The 15,565-nt window shown below is 41.8% G+C and overlaps 1 protein-coding gene across 1 annotated transcript in view; it reads right to left on the bottom strand.

Moving 5' to 3' along the window:
* The window catches only part of LOC121281304 (SH2 domain-containing protein 4B-like), a 95,461-nt gene extending 80,204 nt beyond the window's left edge, over positions 1-15,257 (bottom strand). The window contains exon 1 of the mRNA XM_041194182.1: positions 15,142-15,257. The gene's annotated coding sequence lies outside the window, so the exon portion shown is untranslated. The remainder of the gene's footprint in view (positions 1-15,141) is intronic.
* Between the last annotated feature and the right edge of the window lie 308 nt (positions 15,258-15,565).

The raw sequence follows: 15,565 nt of genomic DNA, 5'->3' as shown, positions 1-15,565 counted from the left end.
GAACATAGGACTTAGGAGCAGGAGTAGGCTATTCAGCCTCTCGAGCTTGCTGCACCATTCGATAAGATCATGGCTGATCTGATTGTGGTCTCAACTCCATTTTCCTGTCTGCTCCCCGAAACTCTTGACTCTCTTGTCTATCAAAAAACTATCTAACTCAGCCTTGAATCAATTCAATGACCCAGCCTCCACTGTTTTTAGGGGAATGGAATGCTACAGACTAATGATCCTCTGAGAGCAAAATAAAATCTCCTCACCTCCATCTTAAAATGGAAACCTCTTACTCTTAAACTGTACCTCCTAGTTCTTGTCTCCCCTACAAGAGGAAACATCCTCCGGTATCTACTCTATCAAGCCCCCTCAGGATCTTATATGCTTCAATAAGATCAACTCTCATTCTTCTAAACTCCAATGGGTGTAGGCCCAATCTGTTCAACCTTTTTTCATAAAATAAGTCCTCATCCCAGGAATGAGTCAAGAGAACCTGCTCTGAACTGGTTCTAATGCAAATGTATTATTTTTCAGATAAAGAGACCAAATCTGTACACAGTGCTCTCAATATAGTCTCACCAAGGCCCTGTACAGCGGCAGTAATTTTTTTCTACTTTTATATTCCATTTCCCTTGCAATAAACACCAACATTCCATTCGTCTTCCTAATTACTTGCTGTACCTGCATAACAACCTTTTGTGATTCATATACCAGGACACCCATATATATCTCTCTGTACTACTTAGTTCTGCAATGTCTCTCCATTTAAATAGTACAAAAGTAGGGAGGTTATATTTCGGTTGTACAGGGCCTTGGTGAGACCACATCTGGAGTATTGTGTACTGGTCTCCTTAATTAAAGAAAGATGTAAATGTGTTAGAAGCAGTTCAGAGAAGGTTTATTAGACTAATACCAGAAATGGGCAGGTTGTCTTATGAGGAAAGGCTGGACTGATTAGGCTTGTATCCACTGGAATTTAGAAGAGTAAGAGGTGACTAAATAGAAACCTTTAAGATTCTGAGGGGTCTTGGCAGGGTGGATGTGGAGTGGATGTTTCCTCTTGTGGGAGAATGTAGTATTAGGGGTCGCTCATTTAAGACAGAGGTGAGGAGAATGTTTTTCTCTCAGAGGGTTGTGAGTCTTTGGAACTCTCTTCCTCAAAAGGTGGTGGAAGCAGAGTCTGAACATTTTTAAAGCAGAGCTAGACAGATTTTTGATTAACATGGAGGTGAAACGTTATCAGGAGTAGGCAGGAATGTGGGGTTGAGGTTACAATCGGATCAGCCATGATCTTATTGAATGGCAGAGCAGGCTCGAGGGGCCAAGTGGTCTACCCCTGTTCTTAACTCGTATGTTTGTATGTAGTATACTGCTTTTCTATTCTTCCTGCTAAAGTAGACAAGTTCACATTTTCCCTCATTATATTCCATTTACCAATTTTTTGCCAACTCATTTCAACTATCCACAACTCTTTGTACACTCCTTACCACCTCTTGATAACTTACTTTCCTACCTGCCTTGGTGTCATCAGCAAATTTAGTTACTTTACATTCGGAACAAGTAAAAATTTCCTTTAACTAGATTTTGAGAAGTACAAAGCCATGGGTCGTAATTTTCCAGTCCCGCCCATGTAGGGAATTGTCCGGTGGGGTGGAAAATCTGACAGACCAACCAAAGGTCCCATGGTGAGTGGGACCGGAAAACCCCAGCCATTGTCTTCAGTCCCTGACACAAACTCCGTTCCCTAGCTACTGATTACATCTCTCTTCCAGGCAGCTGTCTGAGGCTGAACTAGACTGTTTGCAACCTCAATCCCATATATGATCCTGAGATGTGCTTCTGACCACATATTCATATTATCACTCCATAACATCACCTGACTCCTCCCCTTCCTCAGCTCATCTGCTGAAACCCTCATCCATAGTTCTGTTAACTCTAGACTTGATTATTCCGCATACTTCTGGTCAGCCTCTCATATTCAACCCTCCGTAAACTCTGCTGCTCATGACCTAAGTCTCACCAAGTCCTCTTCATCCAGTATCCCTGTGTTCACTGACCTACATTGACCACCAGTTAAGCGACACATTGATTTTAAACTTCTCATCCTTGTTTTCAAACCCGATCAGGGGCTCACCCCTCTCTATCTCTGTAATGTCCTCCAGCTACACAACCTTCCCGGATATCTGCGTTCTTCAAATTCTGTCCTCATTAGCATTCCCAAGTTTAATTGTCCCACTTTTGATGGCCTTACCTTCAGCTGACAATGCCCGAAGCTTAGGAACATTCCACAAATTATTCTGCTTCGATTCCTCCCTTTCCTCCTTTAAGACACTCCTTAAGCCTGTTTTTGCTGACAAATATTGTTTGCTAATGTTCCTGTGAATGTTTTATTACATTAAGGTCATTGTATTAATACAAGTTGTCATTATTGCACCATTTTCTGTTCTAATTTATGTTAGGTATAAATCCATTCATGCATGCCTGCATATATTTTATTTTGCCTTGACCCATTTAACTACAGAACAAAGTGAATAGGTAAACAAGAATAGGTAAACAAAGTTGCAATTAAAACTCTAGTATACTAAAGCCAATTTATGTCACTGAAGTTTTGTAGAACAGGGTTAAATGTCAATTTTTTCTCAAGCCTAGGTGGTTTGTGTGGCATTACTTTTTACACACCTATTTGAACCCTATAAATGTCATGAAGAAGAAAAAGCACAATGGAGAAATTAATTTTCACACAGAATGGGACAGATGGTATTGCAGAATGACTGCAACTCCATCTCTCCTTTTCTAATGGCTGCTTTATCAGCTGCCAAGAGATGAATTTATTTGTAAGTAGAATTTATTTATTTATTGAGTATTGTATTAGCATTTTGGAAGTGAATTTATGTAGATATGACACATTTGTACATGAAGTGGTTATGTTTTGCTCACAGCTTGAGAAGCCTTAATCATATCTTTCTGGCTTGCCGGAAGATTTTTTTTTAGCTTCTCCATCCATTCTTCACTGATCGGTTGATTAAAAATTACAACATTCTTTACAAATTAATGAAAAACAGAAGACTGTGAAATTGAATTGATATATATAAATCCATTACAGTACCCTGTTTTGGAAACACAGCATTTGCAGTTGTAGTATTTCTTATTATCTGGACAGAAGTATCAATGGTTTGTTTGACGGAAGGAATAAAATATACTTTCCGTGGCACTGCCTGAAGAGGTCACTGTGCAGCACTGTGTATTGCTTTGTCTCTGAGTAATATATAGAAATGAATGAAAAATTGTAATTCCATTTTGACTTTGGGGAAACTTGGGTATAAGAATTTAACTGGATCATTCAATAGATGTTAATAGATAAAATGCTAACATTTGTAGAGCATGAGAATATAAGTCTGACAATGCAATTTAATTATATATCATCGTCCTTAATTCAATTTTCATTATAATTCCTAACAGTGAAATAGCCTTACTGGTTTTGTCAAACCATATGGCTTTCATTTATAAATTTAGTTTTGGCAACAATTTGATTTAAAAGAAGAACCAGCTGACCTCTGAATTAAACATTTTCTGCAGGAGCTGGCATACTCCAAAAGTTTCACCTTGACCCTAGTTCATTTCTTGATAGATACCTGTAAACACATTTTTGTTCCCTTAACCATGGTTGTCTTTCAGTCAAAAGGCTCACAGAAAAGGGACTAGAAAGAAGACCAACACCGACACCAACTGCTGCTTAATGTGTTAGCTAAGCCACTGAAGAGATGCAATACCCAGCAGTCATCTGTCTGAAAAGATATGTAACCAGAGGACATGTTAATATGCACAATATGGTCATACCCTCTTCACTCAACAATTCTAGACAGTGCCCTGGTTAACTTAGCATCTTAATGGGTTGACCCAACCTATGTCTGCTCGATTGCCCAGTACAAGTACACTTTTACCGCAACATATGAGCTAGCACAATTGTTGCTGCTAGCTGTAAGGTGCATTCCCCCAATGTGATGAAATACAAATGTCCCCACAACCAACTTCTGACTAAAATATTTGTGGAACATTATCCCAATTAGACAAAATGATGTATGGGTTCTGATGAAAGAGCATTGACCTGAAATGTGAACTCTTTTTTCTTTCATAGGAATATAGTGGTAGTAGGGGACAGTATAGCCAAGGGGATAGACATGGTGCTCTGCAGCCCAGAGCGAGGCTCCAGACGGCTTTGTTGCCTGCCTGGTGCCAGGGTTTGGGAAATCTGCTCTGTGCTGGAGAAGAGCTTGCAGTGGGAGTGGGAGGACCCATTGATCATGGTCCACATAGGTAACAATGGCTTAGGTAGAACTAGGAAAGAGGTTCTGCTGAGGGAATATGAGCAGCTAGGGGCTAAATTAAAAAGCAGAACCTCAAAGATAATAATCTCTGGATTACTACCTGAACTACAAGCAAATTGGCATAGGGTAAATAAGATTAGAGAGTTAAATGCGTGGCTCAAAGATTGGTGTGAGAGAAATGGGTTTCGATTCATGGGGCACAGGTACCAACACTGGGGAAAGTGGGAACTGTACTGTTGGGACGGTCTTCACCTGAACAATGCTGAGACCAGCGTTCTGATGAGTTGTATAACTAGGGTAGTAAAGAGGGCTTTAAACTAAATAGTAGGGGTGAGCGATCAAGTTTTGTAGGATGTGATAAATTAAATAGAGAAGGCAAGGCAAGAGAGCAATGTAGCAATAAAGGCAATGATGATCAGAGCATGGCAGGAAGGGACAGAATGTACAAACCCAGCTGTGCACCAGCAGATAAGGCTAGCGGTTACAAAAATAGTAAAAAGACAGAATTAAAGGCTCTAAATCTGTACATAGCATTCATAACAAAACAGATGAATTGACAGCACAAATAGAAATAAATATGTATGATCTAATAGCCATTACAGAGACATGGCTGCCAAAGAGTGGGACCTGAATATTCAAGGATCCATGGAATTTAGGAAGGACAGGAAGCTGGAAAAAGGTGGAGGGGTAGCTCTGTTAATTAAGCATGATATTGGTACAATAAAGAATGATGACCTTAGTTCTAGAGATCAAGATGTAGAATCAGTTTGGGTAGAGATGAGAAATAGTAAAGGTAGGAAGTCATCTGTAGAAGTGGTTTATAGGCACTGTAGGACGGGATATACAGGAAGAAATACAGCTTGTGAGAAAGGAACAGCGATAATCATTTTAATATATAGATTGAATGAATCAGATTGGCAAACGTAGCCTGGGTGATGAGTTCATAGAGTGTTTTCGAGGCAGTTTCTTAGAGCAGCACATTCTAGAGCCAGCGAGAGAGCTGGCTAATCTAGATCTGATAATGTGCAATGAGATAGAATTAATTAATGACCTCATAATGAAGGCGCTCGTAGGCAATCATGATATGATTGACTTTCCCATTCAGTTTGAGGGAGAAAAGAGTGCATCTAAGACTAGTGTTTTAAACTTAAATAAGGGCAATTATGAGGGCATGAAGACTGAGTTGGTTAAAGTGAACTAGGAAATTAGGTTAAGAGATAGGTCAGTAGAGATGCAGCTACAGACATTTAAGGATATATTTCAGAATGCTCGGAAAAGATACTTTCTAGTGAGGAAGAAAGACTCTAAAAGAAGGATGCACCATGGCATTATTTCAAATAAGAGCAGGGAAGTTATACCCAGTGTTCTGACCAATGTCTATCCCTCAATCAATATCATGAAAACAGATTACCTAGTCATTATTACATTGTTAACCATATTTATTTAAAAAAATGGGCAGAATATGGATGTTAGTCTGTGATGTTGACAACCAAAGCAGAAGAAACAGAAGTGGTTGAGGCTTAGGAAGTAAAATCATTGGGTCTCATTTTATAGAGGGCTAAACCAGCTCCTGCCCATTTGGTGCTCGCAGGAAGTTAAAATCCGGGTTCTAGGGTTGTATAGTCTCTTTGAACAAACTGTTATGTAGAATGATCTTGTGTCTAGGGTACTAGGCTCCTTAAAGCTTTGAATTTAGATGGTTTAGAGCACAGACTATTGGCCTGAGTCTTCCAAGGAGTGGCAATCACCACTGGATTGCTACTCTACTCCTACCTTTCTGCGCCACATCTGATCCTGGCTTCTCCAGAAATGCAGAGCGTACCTGAAATCAAACTGCTTCGTTGTAGCATTGGATCGTCAAGGGAAGACAAGCCATGCCCCCTTTTTATGGCAGTAGCTGCTGTATTCTGGTAAGTGTTCACTAACATACTGAAAAGCTGGGACATTTAAACAGTTCTTCACTAACACACTGAAAAGTTGTTTAAATGTCCCAGCTTTTCAATGTGTTAGTGTATAAGTGAATAGGTGAATGTATAGGTGGGTAAGGGGGTATGGTGTGTGAGGTAATTGGGTAGGTTGGCTGGCAGGTAGGATAGGTGAGTAGGGTAGTAGATGGGTAGGCTGGCAGGTGGGTAGGCTGGTAGTCGGGTAGGGTGGTGAGGTCAAGTCAAGTCAGGTAATGGGGGAGCCAGTGCATTGTTGGGGGGGTGGGGTGCGGTGGAGTTGAGTGGTGAGGCTGGGTGGAAGTCAAGGGGTTGGGGGGAAGTTGGGGAGTCAGATAGGAGTCGGGGTGTCGAGAGGGGACTCGGAGCTGTCAGCAGTCTGTAGTCCTCTACCATAATCAACCCTGATGAAGTCAAGGATAAATTCTATGACCTCTACTCCTTGAATGCTACTGTGCTAAAGTAAGACGAGCTAATCATTCTTGGTGACTTCAATGCAAGAATTGGTGCAGATAACCAGGGGTGGGGAGGAGTCATTGCTTAAAAACAGGGTTGTCAGTTATAACAGCATTGATCTCCTCTTGCTGAAGATATGCGATCTGCATGACCTGTTAATCATCAACACAGTTTTTTATCTCTCTAATCACAACAAGATGTCTTGGATGTGCCCTTGTTCCATGTGTTGGCGCCTAATTGACTGTGTCATCACTAGGGAAAGGAACAGGCAGTATGTGCATGTAACTAAAGCCATGTTCGATGCTAACTGCTGGACTGACCATCATCTTATTTCAAAGCTAAACACCAAGATCTATCCCCTTAGCTGCCCCCCCACCGGGGCATGAAGGTCCAGAAGCTTTTCAATGTCTCAAGGCTCTAATAGATAGTCATGAAGGAACCTCTCTTAGAGAAACTCAAGAGTTGCCTATGTATGGAGAAAATGGACACTCACTACATTAGGAATGACTGGGAAACCTTCAGAGATGTAGTGTATTCCAATGCTGTAGGGGCTCTTGGCCCCATTTCTTGTAAGCATCAAGATTAGTTCGATGAAAACAATCAAATAATCCAGAAACTACTGGAGGAGAAACATCAGCTCTACAGGGTTTACCTCAATGACAAGTCATCACAATCCAAGCATGATGCCTACCAAGATTTCAGCAGGACTGTACAATACAAGCTCAGAGAGATGCATGGCACATGGCTGGATCAGAAAGCAGACGAACTTCAGTCATACGCAGACCATTAAGACGAAGAGATTCTACGATGCTCTGAAATTTGTTTACAGGTCCCAGACAACTAGTTCATCACCAATCCTCAATGCTAATGAATCAACACGGCTCACAGAAAAAGGCCAAATTATAGAAAGCTGGGCAGAGCACCTTAACCACATCTTCAATTATCCTTCATCCATCAACGAAGAAGCAATCAACAGGCTGCCATAAGTTTCCATCAACTGCTCTTTTGATGACCCTCCTACACTATTAGAAACAACAAACTCCTGTCTAGCAGCAAAGCTCTAGGAGCTGATGCTATCTCAGCTGAACTCTACAAGGCTAGAGTTGAATGCCTCACTGAAGCTCACTGAACCCTCTCAGTCTTATGTGAGAGCAAGGAACCATCCCGCAAGAATACAAAGCTACCTCCATTGTCCACCAGTATAAATAGAAAGGAACTCTCCAGTCTTGCCACAACCATAGAAGACTCTCATTCCTCACCATCACAGGTAAAACCTTCGCCAAAATGCGTCTGAAGCATTTAGAGCAACATCTTGACCAGGATCTGCTGCTATAGTCAGTGGTATTTCAGAAAAAGCTGAGGAAGCACTGATATGGTGTTTGTAGCTAGACAAGTGCCTCTCCATTTGAGTTTGGAATTCTTACATTTTTTCCCAGCAAGCCCAGTCTTGAGCATTTTGGCACACAACTGTTGGGTTCACCACAGGGATCTAGTAATTTTCTGTGCAATTGCTTTGAGTTGAAACCTGAGGGATCAACAAACATTGGCAAGAATACTGCACCAAAATTTGGCATCCATGAGTGCTTTCAATCTCCTGACCTTCCAAGGAGCAAATCCGAGAGGCAGTAGCAGTTGGCACCAGGCAGCCAGCAACAACCTCCTGGAGTCACGGTGCCTCTAATTGGGTGTCAAGCTTGCTTCCTGGCCAATTAGATTATTTAACTTTTAAAATGACATTGTGATAGTGATGCAACTTGGGTGTGGAATCAGGGCTTGGAAATCATCTGGGTGTCAAGTTCTCAACCCTGCATTGAAAATCTGGCCCATGGGATCTGAAACTTTGCTCAAAGTTGAGTGGTGGTGCTAGCATTATTTAAAGGATTGATAAAATTCTAGACGTGGTTTTTGGGGACCAAAGATATAACAGTATGGCATTAATGCAGTATCTACAACCAAGAGCTATGTATAGCTATGATGAATCCTACACATCTACCAGGATTGTAATAGAACAGGTTTGTCATCCTGAAACTATAGCTGCATTTTCCCAGCCCAGTGGAGACAAGATTGGAGGCTGGGGCTGGGGCAGGGGCAGAGAAAATAAAGGGGAGCTGCATCAGGTCAGTTCACTGATGCATTTCCACCTCTGGGGAAACTTCCCAGGGGCAGGTGGGGGGTAAAGTTGACAGCTTTATCCAATGAGGCAGGCAGCCAAATAGGCTACTTAAGGACCTGATTAGAGGTCATTCCTGATGGAGAAGAAATCTTCCCGGAGTTGGAGTGCTCCCCGCCATGTACAGAGGCCGCCAATATAGAGGCAGCCCCCTGATGGCAGGATGGGGGCCCTTTGCAACTTCTTTAAATCTCCCTCTCTAGAGCCATGGGGATCAGTGGGTCACAGCCGGGACTGGGATCATCCTGTGAAAGTATTTCTCTCTACAATGATAGCCTGACAGCTGATACCTATTTTTAACAATTTTTAAAGTTTTCAGATGGTGTCTCTACCTTGAGGCACCCTTGCGATCATCTATCTATATCAGCAGTGCCTACCTCTCCTCATGTGACTGGCAGCTGCCCACAGCCTCGGGAGTTTCTGTTGGTCCTCCTGCCTGTCATTCCTAATGGATGGGGCTCCTGGAGGTGACCTGTTAATTGACTGCCTCCGGAAAGATTGCACAGGCAAGCAAAACTTTGGCACCATTGGGGTCGGGACCTGCATATGATCCTGGTGTCAGGGTTCCGAAAATTCAGCCCAACAATTCCAATAGTTGGGCTGATCAGAAGTGCTGCAGATCAGCCTCATCAAGAACTATACAGAAGACATCTTAAAGATGATTAAGATTAGACTGCTTAAGTGAGAGGAATAACTTACTGAACAAACGGGTCTGAGTACTGCAATCATCATGTCAGACCTAATATCCCAAAATTTCTGCTAATACTCCTTATAAAAAAATGTAAGGTAATCCTCCCCACATATGCCTCACTCCCATTTCGAATAAAACCTTCCCTTTGTTCCACCCAATTATATATCAGGCACAGATAATTAATTTCTACCCAATGATCTAAACTGAACCAATTGTTAGAAAATACCAATATATGTTAGTACAAGTTTTTAATCTTGCAGTGTATGACAAGTGCACATTCAGCATTATTCTTAGTCAAATTGTACGGTTTGGTACCTACTTCCTAAATTTGAGCTCCTTTTAAAAGTTTCTCCATGAGGAGGAGATGGTTTTGGAAGATGGTTGCTGGCTATTACTACTTACATCTATTGATGGAATTGGCACAAGCCCTCCTTCTCTCCTTCTCAAATACTGTCATTTGAGTGAAGTGGCAGGGAAGTGGGATGCAACGTTGCCCTGAGAGACATCTCTAACATCTGTGTCAGCTCTTGCTAGTTCCCTGCTGTTGGGCACTCACTCAGCATTGGGTGGAATTTTCCAGCCCCACCTGCTGCCGGGATTGTCCGGTCCCCTCGAAAGTTAATGGACTTTTGGCTGAGCTGCCGAATCTCCCGCGGCACGTCCCTCTACGACAGGGCTGGAAAATCCGGCCATAGTCAGAGATGTGTACAGGAACAAGTTTTATGGAAAGTGCATATAGATGATTCAGCATCACATGGTTCGGTTCAGGTAGTAATGCAGGATCACATGAAATATGTGTGTCCTTGTTGAGAATGACCTGGATCAAATGTGTTCTGGCCAGCAGTGAGGTAGTTTGATGCCTTGCATTGTAGGTGTCTGAACGTTATGAATTTAGCAATAGACTACAGTAGATTGAAGATTAAGTTTTCCATAGCACTAATGAAAACATTTGTGACTGAATCTAAGCCTGACTTTAGAACCTTAGCCAACAAGTGTTCTGGTGCTCAAGGTCTTGAACTGTCTATATTCTCCATTTTAGTCTGCACTTGTTTGTTCAGTGGTGTAGAACTGAACACGTCAAGAGTTTGGATTCCTTTGTAATGCCTCCAAACTGTACTGCATAATCTGATGTGACTCAATTAAGTGCTGATATTGAGATACCAAAGAAAGGTTATAGATAAATCTTCTGAGGTTTAAACCTCTGTACTAAGTCATTCAATTTCAACGTGAAATCTGAAGTGCACCTTCAAGAGCTGCCAGCAGCTGAGATCAGGACAGGTTAGTGAGGCACAGAAACCTGGAACACAGGAGGAGCAGCAGTCTTGGTGATGTTGTACATGTTGGCTTAAAAGTGTAACTCAGGACATAAGAAAGGAGATCATATTATGGTATTTGTTATGTTTTTAGAGCTTTTCTGTCCTTTTAGCCTAGATACTTTGGCCTCCTTAGATTAAAGATTATTTGTGCCTCATTACCTCAAGACTATCTTCACTCGAATAAAAAACAGAAAATGCTAAAGATCAGCCAAAATCTGTAAAGAGAAATGTCAGGTTAATAGTTTTGGTTGTATGCTCGCTATCACATCGGAAGACTAGGATAAGCAAACAATTTAGCTAAATTGGAATAAAGAAACAAAAATTGGGTGTATGAGATGGAGACTGCAAACAAATACTCCAAATGGCGTTTACAATTTTTGCTTTTTTTATTATCTTTACTTTACATTTGTGTCACCATGTGTTATGGTTTAATCTTGTTTGAATCAATGTATTGGATGCTGGACTTTTGCCTTTCCTTCTATTGATTCCTAAGTGCTATGTATGATTTGAGGTCATGATTTCTTCTCCCTGTTTCCAATCCAGCAGCACCTACTGACTTCTAGTAGCATTTAGCTAAATGAGATGATTCCATGTAACTATGTGATTTAACAGTCTTAAAGGAACATCAGTCTATATGATGATTATTTTTACCATAGCTCCAAAATTGCTTAGGCATTCTGTTCAGTTGAGGTGTTGGACCCAATGGCTTGTGATTTGTTGGCATGCCTGGCAAGTGTCTCTGTCCCACATACTATTTTAAGAACTCTAGCAGATATAAATCCGGCTTCTATCAACATTTTCCTTTGTATTAATGTTTCCTATAAAGTGATCTCTCATTGCATCCACAACAAAACCATCAAAGTTTCATGTTTTGTAGTTTGCTCAGTTCATAAATTGAGAAGAATTTGCATTATCACTGCTTCTTCTGGTTAAACTTGAATTATTTAGCAATACTGAGTGGCTTAGGGCTCAGTTATTCTTTCGCTGGACTAACTTCTCATAAAGCCAGGCAGGAATGTTTTTAATTCTCATTCAATTTGCAAATTGCAGATCCTCAGATAGCAAGCAAACTGCTCTCTGTTAGAATCTATTGTAAGCTAATTTGCCTCAAAATAAAAATAAAGGGTGCACAATTTGACTCTGTAATACCAGTAGTTTTGGTACAATGGGTGTCATTCTGGTATCAAAGTGGTATCTCTGTTTGGGAGGCATACCTTTGGCTTGGCCAGCACTGGGTTTCATTTTGGTGTTGGCACCAGATGTGTGCAGTAGAAGTATGCAGCGTAGGCAAATTGTGACATCCTTCAGCAGGTATCGCATTTGCTGCCAGCATGTACACATTTAGCAGAAGGAAGTGTTATTCCCCTGGCTCCCCCTATACCCATCAATTCCCCAGCCCCCGAACCAAACCAATGCTATTTAAAGGGATCATCAGCTACTTTGAAATTAGCTATTGATTTCAAATGGCTCTGTCTGAGTTTGTAGAAATGCTAAAAGTTGGCGAGGCCGTCATCGGCTGTCCCTTGATTTGTGGATGACGTTTACTCAAAGTTGTGAGTTTCTCCTATGGGTCTTCATGTGACTGAACAGGCTGATTCTCGACCCACAGATCTTTGGGCACGTGGGGCAGGATGTCCCATGCTGTTGTGGGATAAGGATTGCATGATTTGCTTCCTTTTTCCTTCTCTGCCCTCGCTCTGCCTCATCATTAAGGTGTTGGGACTCAAAGCGTGATTCAGGTTGATTGACATGTTATTGCCATTCTGAACAATCGATAGCAAGCTTCTCCCAGTCATCAAGGTCAATGCCGCTGCTCTTCAAGGAGAGCTTCAGTGTGTCTTTGAGGTATTTTCTTTGTCCTCCCCTGGAGCCATTTGAGATTTGAGAGAACAGGACCTGGTGGGGGAGATGGCTATCAGCAAACCGGATACATTGTCTAGTCCATCAAAGTTGATTTTGCCAGAGTTTTGCCTGAATGCTTGTGGAACTGGCTTCAAGAAGGATGTTTGTTCAACGGTCCTTCCATTGAATCTGGAGAATGTGGCAGAGGCATTGCTTATGGAATTTCTCTAGCGCTCTTATATGTCACTGATACACAGTCCAGGTCTCACTGCAATACAGGAATGTGATACTGCACATGGAGAAGGACTCGGTTCTGATTTCAAGGATTCTTGACAGGCTATAGGAACTAGAATAGGTCATTTAGCCTCTCAAACCTGTTATGCCATCTAATGAGATCATGGCTGATCTGTGACCTAACTCCATAAACCCGTTTTGACATATATCCATTATACCTTTGATATAGTTTTGTTAACCAATTTCAGATTTAAAATTATCCATTGATGTACTATCAGTTACTGTTTGTGGAAGAAAGTTCCAAACTTCTAACACCCTATGTTTATTGTAATTTTTGATAATTAACCATAGTCCACAAAGGACCGTAGGCATCTCCCTCCATTAGAGAGTTGGGAAAAGGGGGAACATTCTCCCTTGTCCAAAATAGGGGTAAGCGAGATGCAGGGAGATGGACTAGGTAGGAACATTCTGTCATCCTCTATGGTTTCAGCCCCACCGTTAGTCCGAGGCACATTTGTGGCTACACCAATGATGGCCAGCACTCTCCTCCATGGGGATAAGGACATGCAGCCATGCCTGTTCCCCAATGTTTAAATGTTATTGTCTGTGGTAATGTGCCACCTTATCCTCCAAGAGAGAGGAAAGTGTGTCAGTTGGTGTGGTGCAATATGGTTGGTTGACAGGCCTGACATTCATTATTAAGTAGCTGGTAGTATGTGCAAGTTGAGAGATTTGGGTGTAAGGCTTGCAGCAGTGCCAAGTGTGTGAGGGTGAGCTGAAGTATCAATGTCAAGTATGAATTGTGATTGATAAAGAATGTTGGTGAGTGAAGATGAGGTTGGTAAATGGAACAGTGTGTGACGCTAGTGGTTCATTTGTAAGGATATGACACTTGAAGATGTGTTCAACAACCATGACCACTCATTAAACTTCTTCCTCACTGCATCCAGATCCTTGGCGCTAAATTGCTTGCATTGACAGCAATGTTTTTCTGCTCCCAACACTTTCTCAGTGTCTGTTTGATGGGGCTCCTCACCCCCTTTGATAGAGGACCTTTCTCCTCCTGTTCCCCTTCTGTAAGAAGGCCTCCAGCCCTTCCACGGAGAACCATGGAACACACTCTCTTTGCCTTGTTGTGCACTTTCACTGTTCATCCTGTTGACAATGTCTCCCCCAGCCACTTTTAGCACCAGCTACAGTCACAAATTGCTTCATCTCTGTGAGCTGCAGGCTGGGTTTAAGTAGTGCAGGCTAGCTTTAAGTGGTCTGCGTGAACTTATGCCTCCTGCCGAAGCTTGCAAGTGCTGGACTCCACATTACCATCATTTAAATTAGCAGGCAACAGGAAGTTTATGTGCTGCCTGCATCGCAATGAACAGCTGTGGGTTAATCGCACATCGCAATCCATGCGTCCATTTTCAGACTTTTCCAATTTTTTCCCCCAAAGTCTTTCTATGTAATCACAGCAGAAGGACTATTATGATCCAAGCTGAGGTTACCCTGGACAAGCCTGATCACAGAGTGGAACCCAGCTTGATAAATCCTAACTTTTACTTTTGTTTGTTTAGATAAGTGGAGAGTGGCCATGGATCAGAGGCATAGGAGTCAGCTGATGAACTTTTAACAAAAGAATAAAACATCTATTCAGCAAGAAGAGAAGAACTACATTACAATAGTCCTTCATCCACAACTATACCGTTGCAGATATATACAGATTGATAAAGATAACACAAGTTACAAAAGCTATCTTATACTCTAATGTTCACAGTAAGTACACAATTCACATAAACCTATGGCACCCTGTGGTCAGACACACCACACTCTGACCTCAAGTGACAGACGCCACCTCAACCAGATGCTATGAATCTCTCCTCAACTCCCCCCAGACACTTGTCACACCATGAGCCAACCAGTCTCACTGAATTCCATCCTTCACATGAGGGATTCAATCTCCACTCTCCAGGACGTTGCCTTGGAATCTTCTCCCAAACTGATGTTTTCACTCAGACACCTTCCACAAAGGTTCACCTCCAGGGTTTCGAACTCTCCTTCTGATGTTCCTCTTCCCTGGGTCACCACATGCACTCAAGCTGTCTTCCATGCACTCTCTCTCACCAACTCAGCCTTAACAGCGCACCACTGCTTCACATGCTCATAGCAAAGAACTACAGACCTTCAATTGTCTCTTTGGACTTTCTCTTCTTTCACTCCCCTGGACTTTTGGGGTTTTTCTTAGCTTTGAGACTTGCTATCTGTCCTCTTTTAGGTTGCTTCTGCTTCACAGCTGCCTTCAAACCAACTGTACTCAAACAGTTTCCAAAACAAACTGCTGTCTTTTTTCTGTGTATGTCTGTGGGAGGAACCTGCCTATCTCGCCCCCTGTTGCTAGGCAACAGCACAGTTCTTCCTACTCTTATGTATTTATTTTTACTTTATAGGTGTCGTAAATGACTCTTAGGAATTCATGCAGTCTTTTAAAGTGAAACTAAAGCTTCATTTGACCTTTCTTAACACACAGATACAGAAATACAAATCAAATGTAAACTTTAAAGCTAAAACTCATTCCTAACACCCACAAATACAAGTTTAAGTAACTT

This window comes from Carcharodon carcharias, chromosome 8 (genome assembly GCF_017639515.1).
Source record: "Carcharodon carcharias isolate sCarCar2 chromosome 8, sCarCar2.pri, whole genome shotgun sequence".
In the NCBI taxonomy this organism is placed as follows: Eukaryota; Metazoa; Chordata; class Chondrichthyes; order Lamniformes; family Lamnidae; genus Carcharodon; species Carcharodon carcharias.
The sequence above is the reverse complement of the archived record's forward strand: the minus strand, read 5'-3'. Positions and strand labels throughout refer to the sequence as shown.